Below are 17144 nucleotides of genomic sequence, written 5' to 3'. Positions count from 1 at the left end.
CACAGCAACCATTTAGCCATCCAATCCTCATTCACCGAGTATAGGGGGCCTACACATTATAATTCTAAGTATGATACCTTGCAGCGATTTTGAAGGGCTCAGAATGCGAAGGGATTTTACTTTTTTTGGTTGGTAAGTGTGAGTAGTATGTAAGCATTAGGAGCAGCAATAAAGATTTCAGACAAAATCGTTGCCTGAGCTCACAAAACAAATTTTCTCGTGAGCTCAAGCGGTCGACCTTGCAGCTAGGGAACCAGGTTGGAGTCTTGGCAGGGGCGCTCAACATCCTGTGATTCTGGGCAAATTGCTTAATCTCCCAGTGCGAAACAAAATGAATGTGTCCGTCTATAACTCGATTGGTGCTCCTGTACAAGCCCTCTGATACCTTCCGGTCGAGTTCTCTTTATATAATCCCCCCACCCCTCCAAAAAAACTGTTGAACGTAATGAGAAAGAGGCATTTGCCTGGACCTGAGAAATATAAGTTAGACCCTACCAGAACTCCCGCATTCCTTGATTTGTTTTACTGCTTACGTCTGTTCAAAATTTAATGGATCAGTGTAGGTATATTTATTCCGGGAACCTAGGTAAATTGAGCTTAGAAGTGTGAAATGTCATCTTAATCTTATTTTTTCTATATTAGGAGACAGGCCAAACATTGGGGTGTCTGAACTCACAAAGCTTTCTCAGTTGGTCAGGAGTGTCATATTGCAATGGCAAGATTAGGAGTCATTCAGTAGAATCCATGCGATAACCCCGCTGTACATTACATGACAGCACCATCTCACAGCTTTTACCTTCACCCGGAACAGACTCTTTGGGGTATAGCTAGGTCTATCTAGAATCCCGTCAGCTCCACATTTTCATTTTTTGTAGCATGTAAGGTTCAGACTGGACTTGAGGGAACCCCAGAAGAACTATGCATAACCCTTTTTATATAATAAAGTAGGCTTTGAGACGCATGGACTACTGCTTGAGGTCTAGTTAGCAGAACTATTGACTGTCACCCAACGGATGCAATGCTAAATGCAATGGATACCCAGGTGGATGCAAAGGTGACAACACAACCATAGGTGTGAGGGAACTTCAAATCAAGGTGAAGACTATCAATATACGAAATAGTAAAATCCATTTGGTGGGTGGAATGACCACAAAATGTGTATATGGTCTCTACTGAAACAAACTGTATGTAAAAGAAAGTCAAACATATTAATTGTGGGTATCCTTAAAACATCAATGATTAGGTCAGTAAACTCAGTCCTCCCTCAAACATCATTGGGTTCTTTAATCTCATCTGTAAATGATATACTGGAATTGTTACAATTTTCCTGAATAATTGACTTTATACTGCTTAGATTTAGTTTAGTTCAAATGAAAGAGGTGCTTGGTTGCATTGAAAGGCAGCTGGTTTATAATGCCTAGTGTGCTAAAGTTATGCCCAATTCAGAATGAGTTCCAAAAGGATGCTCCAAACACTCTTGACAGGTAGAGACAATATATTTTCACTACTGAAACCTCCATGAGTAATAATGACTTTAAGAAAGAATATTTGAATAGGAAAAGGAGAAAACTTATGGAAGTAATAAAAGCTTGTATCCACAGCACATGTACGCATAAAACAATTTTAAAATACTGAACAGTGAATGTTATTAAATGTGTGAATACACTTCATATTATTTACCATGTCCCAGCATATCATGGACTTATGCAAGAAGTTCAGAGCAAGGCTGCCATGGCTGCAAGGCAGTCTTTATCAGTATTGTGTCTGCTACGAATGGTGGTGGACTGATACCATAAATGGGACGATCCAATCTGATACAATTTTTATTGGCATTGACACCAAAACATGATACACATTACTGTAGAGTTAATGGTCTGCTGGAGGGTCAGTCTGGCGTCTGCTCTCCCCCCAATGGGACCATAGAAAGCATGGGAAGGCAGTGAGAACACCGTCCCCTTTTTAGGTCTTGCCTAGGCAGCGAGCATGCGCTGACTCTCCGAGACATCAAGTAATCTGTATCAGAGGTAAAACTCCGCCTATTGCTGGGTAATGTCTCCTGCCACTTGCCATTGGTAAACTCTGGCATTGCTTTCTTAGCAGGATTATTATTGGTTGTCGATCTGATGCGTCACTTCCGTTTATTCCGGAAGCAGCACCGCCTAACTACAGTTTACGTCCGCTTTCGTGGTTCATGTGTCTTCGAGGGGAATTTTCTTTTAGGATTTTTGCAGCCAAGCAGGCTGAGTTGCAGTATGACACTCACTTCCATACATATTCAGCATGGAGCTCGTCATGAGCGCTACGCTGTTAATCATAATCAGCACAGTGCTCGTCATGAGCGCTGTGCTGTTTATGGTTTTACTATTTTTTCCACCCCTCCGCTCTTACTCCCCTCTCCCTCCTTCCTCCGGTGACGTATTAAAGGATGCATTGGCTTGTTGGGTTTCTGATACCTCTGGACTAATAAAATAAAAATCGGATTTCACAAGTGACAGCACAATACATTGCGTAAAACATTCCGCTTTTAACTCGAAAGCTCTGGTTACATCAGCGTTTTCGTGTCTCAGCACTGTGTGATGAGGGGAATAACACACTGACTTCGCTGTCTGACTCTCAAGCCGTCTATCTGGCTCTAAATGCTCATCACCGTGTGACCTTTCACTCCCTCCTGGGAAGGGCTCACCCAATGATTTCCCACAGCCCCGGGCACTTGACGAACTTTCGATGTCTCAGCTGGCGCTGCCAGGCATCCAAAACAAATGACACAGCGCGAGCGTGCTAAACAACAGGTAAAACAAGTTGAGTCTGCCATCAGACCACTGTTGATAACTGACTCCGTCGCCCCTGGAGGACAGGTGGGCACTGTGCAAGTGTAGGACGAAGTGAGTGAGAGAGAATAGATTTATTTCAAAGTACGTCTTCTGGCGACAGATGTTTGCCATTCTAATGTCTGCATTGGCAGGCACGTCATATGTTGTCCTCTTGTTACCGATGTGCAGTGTCCTGCTTGCTGCTGCTGGAGAGACCAGGAGTGGTGTGAGTGAACTTCTTTTGGAAGGGCACGCTCTGCTGATGGACTCTCCTTGGGGTGAGGCAGGATCTGGATCCGGCTCTGCTGTTCCTGTTTGCTGCTCACTTTCTTCCTGCGTTAATGCCATTCACTGTCCCTTTCCTCAACTGCTTCCCCTCTCTACTCTTAGTGTACTGTCTCCCTTGTCACCACCCCGCTACTTCACACTCACTGTATTCCTCGCTTATCTGCTCCCTCCCGTACTCTCCTCATATCTCTCAAGGCCCATTCGCCCCCACCTCCTCTTCTCTCTCACCCTTCACAAGCCTCATTATTTCCCCTCTTGGCCCCCCGCCCTCCTACCCACCCACCAAGTCTGGACTCCTGGCGTCCCCGTTGGGCTTCCTACGTGTGTCACCGGTGAACCTCCTGTGTTTCAGGCAAACTCAATACTTTCATACCCATTCAGCCAAATGGAAATAAACATTTTCTAAATCAGCTGTTGCGAATAAACTAACATATAAACCAGTATTTAGTTAAATAGACAATTTGGGATAACTGCACGTGGTCGCAAGCCATTTGCGCAAAGTGGGGACCACCTGAACGTAGCAGAATATCTTACGTAGCATTCCTTTGCCATAATCAGGCGCACAACAACAATTGGACTCACCGGGCTTCAGCCCCCCCCTACCCCCCACCCCCCCGTCGTGTGTGGCATGTGGCAGCCAGGGATGAGACAGATCCCGGGCACACGCAGAGCCGCACCTGAACGTTTCACAGGTCTTTAAAAGACCATTTGAATGTTAATTAGGCCTTGCAGTTGTTTCACCCCTTCTAAGAGCCCCGGCAGCTCCACTCTGCCTACTGATTAAAGGTTCAGCCCCCCCCCCCCCCCCCCACCGAAATTTGGCTCTAGTTGCGCCTCTGGCCATAATCCATTGTGCATTACTTCCGCATGGTGACTCATTTACAGTCCTGGAAGTTTGTGTGGACTCCACCGTCACTTTTCAAACAGTTAGTGCTATAATTCCTTCTTAGAGCGCATCAAGGCGTGTCTTACCACTGGAAGAGATCACAACTAAAAGTGGCATTTCAAAATCAATTCTCTTCTCTTTGTGTCAAATAGTAGACCAGGGACGCATTCTCTTTTAACACACTTGGCAAGAATTTCAGAGGAAGAATATCCATTGTGTGCGTGATCCAGAGGACGCTCACCAGTGTGAGTGCTTCATTGACAACACACGTTAATTGATGTGCTGTATGTGCGTGTTTTCAGGAATTGTAACTAGTGTGCTTGCATCTAAGTTTGAGTATTTCACAGCAAAAGTAAAGTGTCTAGCAGGTGTCAAGTATTAATGTACCTTTCGGGGTATCTCCTCCAGTGTGGGTGTGTTGTAGGGGATTACATTTTTGCGTACCCCTGCAACATCTCTGTACGCATGGCTTCACGCAGTGTGCCTTCTGGAGTGTTTATTTGTAAGGCACGCAATGTGTATTCATTTTCGTTTCAGGCAGCATATTACTCTTGTTACTGTTTTGCTGTCTCTCATCCTCGTGTGCACTGGAAAACGGGAGTGAGGTAAGTATTTAATGTTCTTTGCTGACCTCTTTTGGCTAATGTTAATTTGATTTTATGTACACATTTCAACTGCATCAGGCCCCTGTGGTTTCTTTCCCTCCCACCTTCCTGTCCGTTTTCCTTCTTCCCTTCCCATCTACTGTACAAATGTGAGACTTATTGCATTGCGAATGCTTGTTAATGTTTAGTTGTTAATCATATTCCTTCTTCCATTTAGAGTGGGCTTTGGTGCTCCACCTTCAACTGATGGCTTTTTCGACCAGTCCCTTAATGCCCTTTGAGTTAGGCATCTTGACTCAGTTCAGAGGAGTATTTGTTGCTCACCTAATTCTATTGGCTTTTCAAGTATATTCTTCACCCCTTGTGGACTGAAGGCATTGCGATACCTATGGATCATTTTTACATCTGTCTCTCATCACGCGTCAGGCAGCTTCTTCCGTGATGCAATCTATTCCAGTATTATCCATGTATTTCTTGTGGAAGTCCAACTTTGTTTTTTGTATGATGCCTGCACTTCCTTAAGCCACTTTAGCCAAGCTACCCTGACAGTTTTCAATGTTTAGATTCCTAATGTTTTAAAATTGCATTGCAAAGAGAGAACAGCATGACCATGCAACATTCCTTTGCTCTCCCTCCCCATTCCCTCTTAGATTTTCAATTATCTGCTAGGCTTCCTGACTTTGTAGAGCTATCTAACGATATATCTGTCTCGGCCCTCTTTTTATTGGAGAAGCACCCTGGCTGGCAGTTATCTGGAGTCTCACACCTAAACACCCATGGAATAGAGGGAAACAAAGGAACACAGCTTGTGATCACTCCACAAATAATAACAGAAACTATGACTATGGAAACAAGCTTTTTACTTTGTTCAATCCCTGTGTATGCACTGTTCATGCACTGGAAGAATGTCAGATATATCGGTCTGTACGAGTATTTACATACAATACAAATTTAAAAGGCACTTACAGCCTGATTCATGAAAACCGGATTCTGCGATTCTCAATTAGTGAATAACTGCGAATCGCAATTGAGAAATCGCAGAACGGTATTCATGATGTTTTGCGATTAAAAAAAGCGATTCGCACGCGGCCGCAAAAACCGTTAGCGATTATCGAAAATCGCATAAAAATCGCTATTTCCGGCTACATCCGTGTCGGATTTGCAATATCGCAAATAGCGATATCGCTAATTGCGAGATCGCAAAAAGCGAGATCGCAAAATCGCGAGATCGGGAAAACGGGAAGTCGCATTTCGAGCACAGTGATGACATCACAACCAGGAAGCAGCCAGTTCCCACCCCCATTCACCACAGTGAGGCAGACCTCGAGGCAGCCACAGAGAGAGCTCCTGCAATTCACCTTGGATTACCACTTTCCAACTACACTGCAGCTATCTCTGAGGAGGCAGTACCTGGGCCCAGCAACACGACAGGGCGCAAGAGAAAGCTAAAGTTCTCCGAGCAGGAGTTGGAGAACTTAATTGAAGGGGTGGTGGACAACCACTCCAAACTGTTTGGGAAGGACTCAAGGAGGGTGCCCGAGCAGGAGAAGCGGAGGATCTGGGTGGGCTTAGCGGCCACTGTGAACTCGGTGGGTGTGGCCGACAGGTCACTCGACGAACTTAAGAAACGTTGGTACGACCTCCGAGGTCGTGCCAAAGAGAAGGTAGCTGAGAGGCTTGGAGAGTCCCTGGGCACTGGAGGGGGAGGACCTACAGTTCCTCCAAACACCCCCATGGAGGATCGAGTAGAAGACACGCTGGAGGCTGAGGCGTGCATCAGAGTCACCCGTTTGGACTCATCCCGCCCCACCCAAGAGATCCAAGGTAAGTGGCATGCGACTGCGACCCTGTCCCCTATGAATGGCCATGACCATATAGCCTCCCATAATGTCCCATAGTCATGCCATCAGTGCACATCAGGTAACCCCCTAAAGCATTGTGGGACATGTAGTTCGGCCACAATGTAGAAGTACCCCAATGCAGCCAGACAGGTTCAAAAGTACGCAAATCCATAGGCAGTCAGGGAATGTCACCCAGCATGCATGTAGCAACTGCACGTGTGATAGATACATGCAACTAATGAACGTCCACTTCCCCTCACAGGTGGCGCAGACAGCAGCGACAGCGAGAGGCTGCAAATAGATGAGGAAGCACAGGATGAGGAGGAGGTGCCCTCACTTACACAGCCTCCAGCCCCTGCCGCAGCAACTACTCCCGCTGCCAGGCCCACTACCAGTGTGCCTCCAGCCCCTGCCGCAGCAACTACTCCCGCAGCCAGGCCCACTACCAGTGTGCCTCCAGCCCCTGCCGCAGCAACAACCCCTGCAGCCAGGCCCACTATCAGTGTGCCTCCAGCCTCTGCCGCAGCAACAACCCCTGCAGCCAGGCCCACTACCAGTGTGCCTCCAGCCTCTGCTGCACCAGCAACGACTACCGTGACACCACCAGCAGCTGGTGCTTCAACATCAGGTCCCGCGACAGCGGGAACACAGTGGCCACCCACTGTGTCAGGCCAGCAGAGCAGGCGTGGCAGGTCTCGCCTGCAGACCAATGCTCCTAGCACCAGGAGGGGGAATGGACAGCGGCTGGCGAGCATGAGCGTGGAACGTCGCATGCTCCGTATTCATCAGCTGCAGGCACGCAGGCAAGGGGCCATACAGCTTCAGCTTTACAACATTGGCCGCAATGTGGCAGGTGTGGGGGACCGGATGGACCGCATGACGGCAGCCATGGCAGGTGTGGGGGAGGGAATGGGCCGCATGACTGCAGCCATGGAGGCCAACACTGCTGCAATGATTTCGCAGCGCAACACAGCCCGCCGCCGCCACCGTCAGCTACTGACCCGGCTGACGGCTTACACCCGGTCCAATTATGTCATAGGCAATGCCACCTCGCAGCTATCGCGCCGGTCCCTGGCGCAGCAGCTCATCCAGTGCTGCGAGGATGTGGCCAGGGTACTTGAGCACCTGACCACTGCCGTGACAGCACTTCACCCTGCTCTACCTGCCACTGTTGGGGGTGATGATGCCAGTGAGGGGACATTGAGTGTGAGCAGCCACTCTGCCTCACATGTAGGGGCACTCAGACGCAGCACCAGGCCCACTGCAGGAACACGTGCCTTGGATGAGGAGCAGCCGGAGAGGCGCTTGGGTGGTTCGCGCCGGAGGCGCAAATGACTGAATAGGACTTGTACAGGCACAGGCTGAACATAAGCCTGCCCTGTGTATTGGACGCAGCAGTATGATGAAATACTGTTAGCAATGGCAAGATGGAAACTGGTACCATTATTGTGATTCAAACAATAATATTTAATTTAGCATCACACATTGGCGTTGTGTCATTATTACATTTTGCATGCAATTGTGATTTGTGGGGTGAGGGGAGAGGGTGCACTAGAAACTGTTCAGTGTGATGTGGTTGCGACATCTGTGGCCTTCAGCTGGGTTCTCCCCGCGTGCATGGCGCGCATGTGCAGGTGGCCGGTCGTCCCCTTCCGATTCACTGCCAGAGATGTCGACAGGTATCCGGCGCTTGGTAGCAATGTTGTGTAGGATAGCACACACAGCCACAATGCGGCAGCACACTTCAGGACTGTAGTACATGGCCCCACCTGTCTTGTGAAGTATGCAGAATCTGCTCTTCAGTAGCCCAAAAGTTCTCTCAATGCAATTCCTTGTGCGTATGTGTGATACGTTGTAACGCCGTTGCTGTGGTGTAGCAGGGTTGAGGTATGGGGTGAGGAGGTATTCACGTAGGGCGTAGCCACTGTCACCTGAATGAGAGGAGCAGAGGGTGAGTGCCTGTGCAGCGCAGCTACTTAATCGCAATGTGACATTGTGGGCAAAGTGTACTTACCAAGTAGGTGTCCTTCCCCGAAGTCTCCCCTGACCAGTCGTGTGTGGAGGCCGCTGTGCCGGAATATGAATGAGTCATGTGTACTCCCCGGGTACTGTGCCACTATGTCCGTGATGTATGTCTTTGCATTGCAGACCATCTGGATGTTGCATTGCAGACCATCTGGATGTTGAGGGAGTGGTAGGACTTGCGATTGCGGTACATGTACTCCGTTGCAGCAGGTGGGCAAATGTGGACGTGGGTACAGTCAATGCAATTGTAGCTTGGTCTCATCCAATTCCTGTTGGCTGGTGGGAAATTTGATGTGGTGGTGTAGCTGGGTCAGCATTGCGTCAAGGAAACTACGTAGGCAGCGGGACATGGTGGGCTGGGATATCCCCCCAGCTACCGCAACTATCCCCTGGAAGCTCCCAGAGGCCAGGAGGTGCAGGCTACACAATACCTGGACATGTGTTGGGATGGCATTGGTCCACCTTGTTGGGTGCTGCATCAGGGGGTCAAGGTCCTGTATTAGCTTGATGATCATAGCCCCATTCAGCCGGTACTTTGCGTATATTTGCTCTCTGGTTTGGCTTAGCAGGATGACCCGCTGGCGGAATATCCTGTCCTGGATTCTGCGTCTCCTCCTTGCTGCTCGCTGTAGCCTTTGCTGCATGACCACCATGTACATTCCTGGCATTGTGAGGCTCCTTCTGCTGATGCTGCTTCTCCTTAAGTGTGTTTGGTCAGGCCTGCACCAGTTACTGATTGGCCAACGGTTTTTCAATTTTTTTTTTACTATGGGTTTGATGGTTACCACCTGCTTTGGGTTGTCCTTAAATTGCGCCTCGCAAAACGCTATTTCCGTTTCGCTATTGGTCTACTGCCGGGATTCTGCAAATATCTTCGCGATTTCGCAAATCTGTGTTTGCGAATTCGCTATTTTCATGGTGAATTCCGATTATGGGAATTGCGCCCGCGATAGCATTTTCGCTGCTATTGCGAGCGCAATTTTGCTTCATGAATCAGGCTGTATCTTTTTAAAAATGTATTTCTTATGTAGTGCTACTCATCTCAACGTAGGGTGTTGGTGCACTTTACATCACACACACACATTGTACACTGACAATAAATCATACAAGTGTGTAAACACATATACATGATCTTACATAAGACTATGAGGTGTAGGAGTCACACTTCGACTTTACTGGAGTAGATTATATGTTAAGAGTGCATGGCCCTAAGAAACACACATTCAGGATTTAAACCGTAACTCAGTGCAAGTGATTGTCTGTAATAATGACATATTACTATCCAAAGAAACCCCTTTTAGCAGCCTTATAATCACAACAGAGAAAAACCAATAACGTTCTAAACCTATGCCTTGCAGGTTGCATGAAGGTCTCCTCAATGCTGGGTGGTAGCTCACAGTGCTATATTAGATGGACTGCAATGTATGAACTGCAAGTAATAAAAGGATCTCTGTGTTAAAAAGCGGTGACCCATTTGCCTGTATACATAAAATAAAAACCTGTCATCTGCAAGCTACTTGATGTGCGTTGCAGGAGATACATTACCCCTCTATGCTACTTTGAGTCAAAACTGTGACTATACAAAACACACATCGCTCCAGTAAATTGATTAACAACCAGAGTCATCTTATAATTAATATTATTCCTTGAGATTTACTGGACACTCAAATCTCTCTGCAGCAGGTTCTTTAACCCCCATATGACGTTTTAAATGTCATATGGGCCTTTGCAATCAATTCAGTAAGAATAGATCTACTGTAACATTTCTTCTCGTTACTGATTTCTTTATGGCAGAATTTAAAATAAATAAATGTATCAATTGACTGTCAGACTGCTTTTCACGACTCTGCCGCTTGTGTGACTCTGCCCATTTTTGTTGCAACACCTTGAACCCTAATTTAAGGGTTCCTTGAGTAAGGTTTTTCCAAGTGCAACACTGATTATATGGCTAAAAAAAAATATGATCCTGATGTTTATTTTCAGCCCTAGAATATTCACTTGTGTGTATTTTTATATGTTGCGACTTTAAATATGTATTCTTCTTTTTAAATATTAAACGGAAGTTGAAATTCGCTTCTCTTTCTGTTCCAAAATGTGCGTTCTAAGTAACATGCTTGATGTTGAGAGGTTTGGACGGAGCAGGTAAAAAACAGACACAGTAACAAGTGCAATTTCAAAAACTAGCACAAGATGGCAGGAGAAACCCAAAGATTTTAATGCTGGAGGTTTGAACGAAGAAATCGTGTCTAATACTGTGCTTTTAGTCGTCTATTCTTAGTTTTGATGTTGACTTCGTACACTAGAGAGCGAGAGTTTAATTACTCCTAGAATTATTGAGTGTTTTTTGTGATGTTTTGCTCCTCAAACATAGTCTGTTATTGCTGCATATTTTATTTAGTCTGTTCTGAAATAATCATTTTCTTTATAAATAGAATAACGCTTTGTCAATGCTTTTGAATCAAGCCATTTGAAAAAGAAAATGATGCTGAATTAACTGCACCTCGAGGACAGGAGGTCTACATTCAATGATGTATTCTTCTTTTTGCCTGCGGACTGGGGGGCAGATTTACAAGCCCCTTGCAGCACATTGACGCAGCGGCGGCGCAAACCATGCGCCACGTTGCGACTTTTTTACAATGTGACACAACTAGGGAGATGTTTCACGTTGTAAAGCCCTGCGCCACATTAAACCTGTGTCAGGTTTAATGTATGCAGAATGGGCGTTCCGTCGGAAAAAGCCTCGTAAAAGTGACGCAAGATTTCACTGAGTCACTTTTCAGAGACCGCTGCGAAGAAACCTCACGCCTGCTTGAAGCAGGCGTAAGGAGTGGTGCAGCACGTTATTTATGGGTGGTCCCTGAACATTGCTGGAGTTGTGTTGCGCTTGCGACACGACCACAGCAATGCGCCGGCCTTACGCCATCAGATCGCCATACAAGGGCTTTGTAAATCTGGGACCCAGTGGCGGCTGGTGACATTTGAAAGTGGTGCAGCATAAAATAATTGGTACACTGCACTGTGGGTAGCGAGCGTAAGGAGCGAGCCCGTACAACTCAGCGGGGTTTAGGGGGGTTCTCCCCACAAGAACATTTTGAAAAAAGAGTGGACAAATGGTGCATTTTCAAGCAAATTTGAGAAATTAAAATAATAATAATACATTTAAATGACCTAACACATGAAGTCAAGTTGGAATAAAGTAATTAGAAGTAGCAGTGAGAAGTAGACTTTAAAACATGTAAAATAAATTACAGCCTCCCTCATCCTTCGCCAATCTTTTAAATGCATGCCAATGTTATACATATGATACGTTATTATTCAATCCATTTACACCATTTTAATCCATGTAAATCACAACTGTTACTCAATGCGGGTAGTCTGACGAATGCAGCATTTCTTATCAAGATGCAGGGCTTCTACCAAATAAACTTATAAAAAATAACATTTGCGAAACCACCGCCACTGCAGACGTTCAACATTTCAAGGTAAAAAAACATTAGTATGACTGAGGTAACCAAGTGTGATATTTTAGTACTTTGGATACTGGAAGGCACACAATATAAAATAAAGTTTTGACTAGAGAGAGCTGAACATAGCCCTAACACATGCCTTGCATTTTTCTGGTAAGTTAACAGATGCTCAAGATTTTCTTGCTTGCGACTCAAACTAATGGTAAAGGAGGACACAACCATCCACATGACAAAGAACACTGTGGCCTCCAAGCAGAGCGAAGATATAACCTTCAATGCAGCAGAGAGGGTGTGTTTTGTGGAATGACAGTCTGTGCTTTATGATTTGGGCATAGCATCAAAACACATCACCATGTACTCAACCCATTTCCAATAATTTGGGAAAATTGCTTTTAAAGAAGCTACACCCCACCCCGCCCTTAAATACACATTTCGGTTCAAGTTGTGGAAATTGATGACATGATGTCTGTGCGGACATTACAGGCAGGAGGGAAACAGACCAGGAGCCTCCTTGGCTACCTCTCCAGTTTTAATGCAATGCATGGACTGGACCGATTAGTAGCCAACAGAGTGAAAACTCACTGTCTATTTTTCTTGGAAAATGATTTTTCCAGTAGTCACTTTCCTTGTTCACCATTGCAGGGTTATCTGAGCCCACACATGAAGTCTATAAAGGATTTGCAGCCGCAGGCGGGTTGGCGGCAGCAGCATCCCGGCTCTCGGCTCGGAGACGCTACTTTAGCAGCTTTTCTTGCTTACCTCCACCTTCTCCATCTCCTTCACCATGTCCTAGAACTTAGTGCTCCGCGGGTCAATGGCACTGCCAAAGGGTTCCTTGCCCTAGGTCATGAGTTTCTTGCGTCAGGCCTTCTCCTCCATCTGCTTTTCCAGGCGCTCATGCTTTTCTCGCTTCCAGTCTTCCACCTCTGATCTGGGGTATCTTGGCAAGTTGTCAGTGATCAGTTCCTCCCTCTCCCTTCTTGATCTGGCCTCCAGCTCCTCCCACATATGCTCCTACAAGGAAGAAAACCACTTGCGCTCCTCTTCTTGCAGTTCCTGGAGCTGAAGCGGGCTCCGCCATAGTACTTCAGGCCGCACCCCTGATACATCCCCATGATTACAGTACTACCGTGCTTTGAAGCGCAGACCAGTTCTCCAGGAGCACACCAGATCCTCAGGGGGTACTCCACCAAGCCCATGGCACCGGGACTGAGCATGGTAACCGGGCAGTACCCGACGATATGAGGGCTGGAAGATTGCGAAGACACTGGCATAAGGACGTGAGTGCCGCCATTTTCAAAAGGGCGGAAGTAGCAACACAGCCACGCTACAGTGGGAAAAGGCCGCCAATCTCAACGCTGCAATATAAAATAATAATCTTTTGAAAGGATATCTTTAGAAAGGACATTTTGGAAGCCAATGAACATTTGTCACAGATGATGGTTTTGACTCTTGCATTGGCAGGCGGTAACAAAGTTTACCTTTGTCATTCTCATTGAATCAAGGTAATATTTCTGCTTGAGCCATTCCCTAAGTGTACTGCAGTTGGGTGAAGTTCATCCTCCTTTAAAGATTTGGGTTTGGATACCCAAGAAAGCAAATGCATATCTGTTTCACCCACCAAGTTATACTCATCCTCATTTCCTTCATGTGTTACATCTTTTGGGCCCAAAGGGGCACTGAATGTGAGAATACTTTGAAAGATGGGGTAGATATTATCATTTTTTGCATTGTTTTTCCAACATCATCATAGGGTGTCAGTAGGTTACTAATACATGGCCATAAGTAAGGTGCCAATCTCTGTTGGCTACCCTAATCCATGCCTTCTTGGCGAGTGAGTTTTATAGTGGACAAAAACGAGAACCCAGGGGCCTTGTAAAGGGTTTAAGGCTCTATGCAACTCTACATTGTAGGTTGTAGCATTTTTGGAGTAGACAAAAAGCAACAGTTTATTCCTTTGGCATATCATACCAACTTTGATAATGCTATAATATACAGTCATCATGATATTCATATCACTGCTTTTTCTATTTCATCATAACTCTGTGTTATATTTACGATACTGGCCTTTTGTAAAGATTAGTTGTTTAACCAACTTCCAACAAATATGGTTTATTGTAGTCAACTCCCCTCTAAGAAAATCCTGTTGTTATTCAGAATACTTTGAAAATAGAAACACACTTAACAAACGTGTGATCTTACAAAACTTGTGTTTCACTGAAACAACATTCTCACCATACCGTCTTCAAAATTCTGAACTTGCAATGGTCATCCGATTTTAAGCAATTTACTAGCAGGCAACCTTGCATTTATAACCTTATATTTTCGTCATAGCAGTTAGTCAGTGCAAACCTTAACGTGATCAAATACATTTCATGTCAAATTAAGGTACCATTCATGGTGTATATATGGTGGGATATTCTCAAGAACGTGCGATAATCATTGCCAAAATCGGTTAACGCAATGTTTCATATCGCCGTCCATCTCGGGAAAGTAACTCTGTGTTAATGTCCTATTCACAACACAGCGGTAACATGCAATAGTTTCCCGTTAACGTGTCAAATGACCTTTGGGGACCCTGGGTGGGAAAAAATTGGTGGATCCACTAGATTACAGAACGCTGCCACTCAGAAATTTCTGAAAAAAAGTGATTTTTCCAGCTAAATTTGAGGTTTGCAGGGGATTGTGGGTAAGAAAACGTTAGGTTACCCACGCAAGCCATACCTCGCTGGACTCCCCCGGGTGTCTAGTTTCCATAAATGTGTGCGTTTGGTAGGTTTGCCTAGATGGCCGCCGAGCCCAGGGCCAAAAACTCATGGGACCCCCCTTGCAAAACCAGGTTGGTTTGTGATAGGTAATTTTGATGTTGTCTCAATAGGTTTTGGGCACTTGCCGTCACGGGTCCTTGACCCTCCCATGCTTTTAGGTTTGCAAGGGATTTTGGGTAGCAGAACCTGGTGAGAGGCAGTCAAGTCACCCCATCCTGTATTCCACTGGGTGTCTAGTATGTAAAAATGTATAGGTTTCCCTAGGTGCCAGCAGAGCTAGGGTTCAAAAACTACAGCTAGGGACTTTGTCTTAAAAGGGTCATTTTTCACTGTGAAATTGTGGTGTGTCACCCTTGCGTTTTGCGCCGTTTCCTGTCGCGGGCACTAGGCCTACCCACACAAGTGAGGTACCATTTTCTCGGATGACTTTGAAGAATGCTAGGTGGGTGGAAATTTGTGGAGCCACGCAGATTCCAGAACTTTCCACCACAGAAATGTGAAGAAAAGGTTTTTTTTTTTTTACAATTATTTAGGTTTGCAAGGGATTCTGGGTAACAGAACCTGGTGGGAGGCAGTCAAGTCACCCGATCCTGGATTCCCCTGGGTTTCTAATGTAATTTTTTTTTATAGGTTTGCTAGGTTTCCCTAGGTGCTGGCAGAGCTAGAGTTCGAAAACTACAGCTAGGCACTTTGCCAAAAAAGGGTCATTTTTCACTGCAAAATTGAGGTGTGACCACGTTGCGTTTTGCACCCTTTCCTGTCGAGGGCACTAGGCTTACCCACACAAGTGAGGTACCGTTTTTCTCTGAAGATCTTGGGGAACGCGGGGTGAGTGGAAATTTGTGGATCCACACAGATTCCAGAACTTTCCACCACAGACATGTGGGGAAAGGTTTTTTGACAATTATTTAGGTTTGCAAGGAATTTTGGGTAACAGAACCTGGTGTGAGACAGTAAAGTCACCCCATCCTGGATTTCCCTGGGTGTCTAGTTTTCAAAAATGTATAGGTTTGCTAGGTTTCCCTAGGTGCCGGCAGAGCTATGCTTCAAAAACTAGAGCTAGGCACTTTGCCAAAAGAGGGTCATTTTTCACTGCGAAATTAAGGTGTGACCACCTTGCGTTTTGCGCACTTTCCTGTCGCGGGCAGTGGGCCGAACCACACAAGTGAGGTATCATTTTTCTCTGAAGAATTTGGGGAACGCGGGGTGGGTGAAAATTTGTGGATCCACGCAGATTCCAGAACTTTCCACAACAGAAATGTGAGGAAAATGTGTTTTTTTGGGCAATTTTTTAGGTTTGCAAGGGATTCTGCGTAACAGAACCTGGCGAGAGGCAGTCAAGTCACCCCATCCCGTATTCCCCTGGGTGTCTAGTATTTAAAAATGTATAGGTTTCCCTAGGTGCCAGCAGAGCTAGGGTTCAAAAACTACAGCTAGGCACTTTGCCAAAAAAGGGCCATTTTCACTGTGAAATTGTGGTGTGTCCACGTTGCGTTTTGTGCCGTTTCCTGTCGTGGGCAGTAGGCCTACCCACACAAGTGAGGAACCATTTTCTCAGATGACTATGAGGAACGCTGGGAGGGTGGAAATTTGTGGAGCCACGCAGATCCCAGAAGTTTCCACCACAGAAATGTGAGGACAATTTATTTTATTTACAATTATTCAGGTTTGCAAGGGATTCTGGGTAACAGAACCTGGTGAGAGGTAGTCAAGTCACCCCATCCTGGATTCCCCTGGGTTGGTTTCTAGCTTTCAAAAATGTATAGGTTTGCTAGGTTTCCCTAGGTGCCGGCAGAGCTAGGGTTAAAAAACTACAGCTAGGCACTTTGCAAAAAAAGGGTAATTTTTCATTGTGAAAACGTGGTGTGTTCACGTTGTGTTGTGAGCCATTTTCTGTTGTGGGCACTAAGCCTACCAACACATGTGAGGTACCATTTTTATTGGGAGACTTAGGGTAATTCAGATTTGTAAATCAACTGTTATTACCTATAGACATTTGATGCATTTCTGTCTTCCAAATGAAAGGCAATGTGTAAAAAAGAAGCAATTTCGAAGAATGATCGATAATTCTCATGCTAGTATGTGTATTTCAAATTTCCGAAATGTGCAAATATCTACTGTTTCTAAACTCTATATTTTGTTCCAATTTCAGAAATACATAGGTGTCTTTTATACTGATTTTTCCATGTATGCATTTTCCCAGAATAATTGCTATATAGCCGGTACATAATAAAAAAGCATTGTAAGTCGCTGCTCAGATTTTGGCTCTGGGTTTGTCGGGTTCTTGGTGAACCTACAAGTCATATATATCCCCACAACCATTAAGGTCCAGTGGATGAAAACATATATATTGCTTTCAAAGAGTTGTCATAATTAGAAGAAGCTACATATGAAAGTGTTGACACAAAAGGCTGTTTTTTTCAACTAATTTTCAATTTTTCCTATATTTAACAG

General features: G+C 45.5%; 1 pseudogene; it reads right to left on the bottom strand.

Moving 5' to 3' along the window:
* Positions 1-12589: 12589 nt before the first annotated feature.
* Positions 12590-13216, bottom strand: LOC147709258 (large ribosomal subunit protein mL64-like; annotated as a pseudogene).
* Between the last annotated feature and the right edge of the window lie 3928 nt (positions 13217-17144).

The sequence above is a fragment of the Lissotriton vulgaris genome, chromosome 6, assembly GCF_964263255.1.
Source record: "Lissotriton vulgaris chromosome 6, aLisVul1.2, whole genome shotgun sequence".
Taxonomy (NCBI): domain Eukaryota; kingdom Metazoa; phylum Chordata; class Amphibia; order Caudata; family Salamandridae; genus Lissotriton; species Lissotriton vulgaris.
The sequence above is the reverse complement of the archived record's forward strand: the minus strand, read 5'-3'. Positions and strand labels throughout refer to the sequence as shown.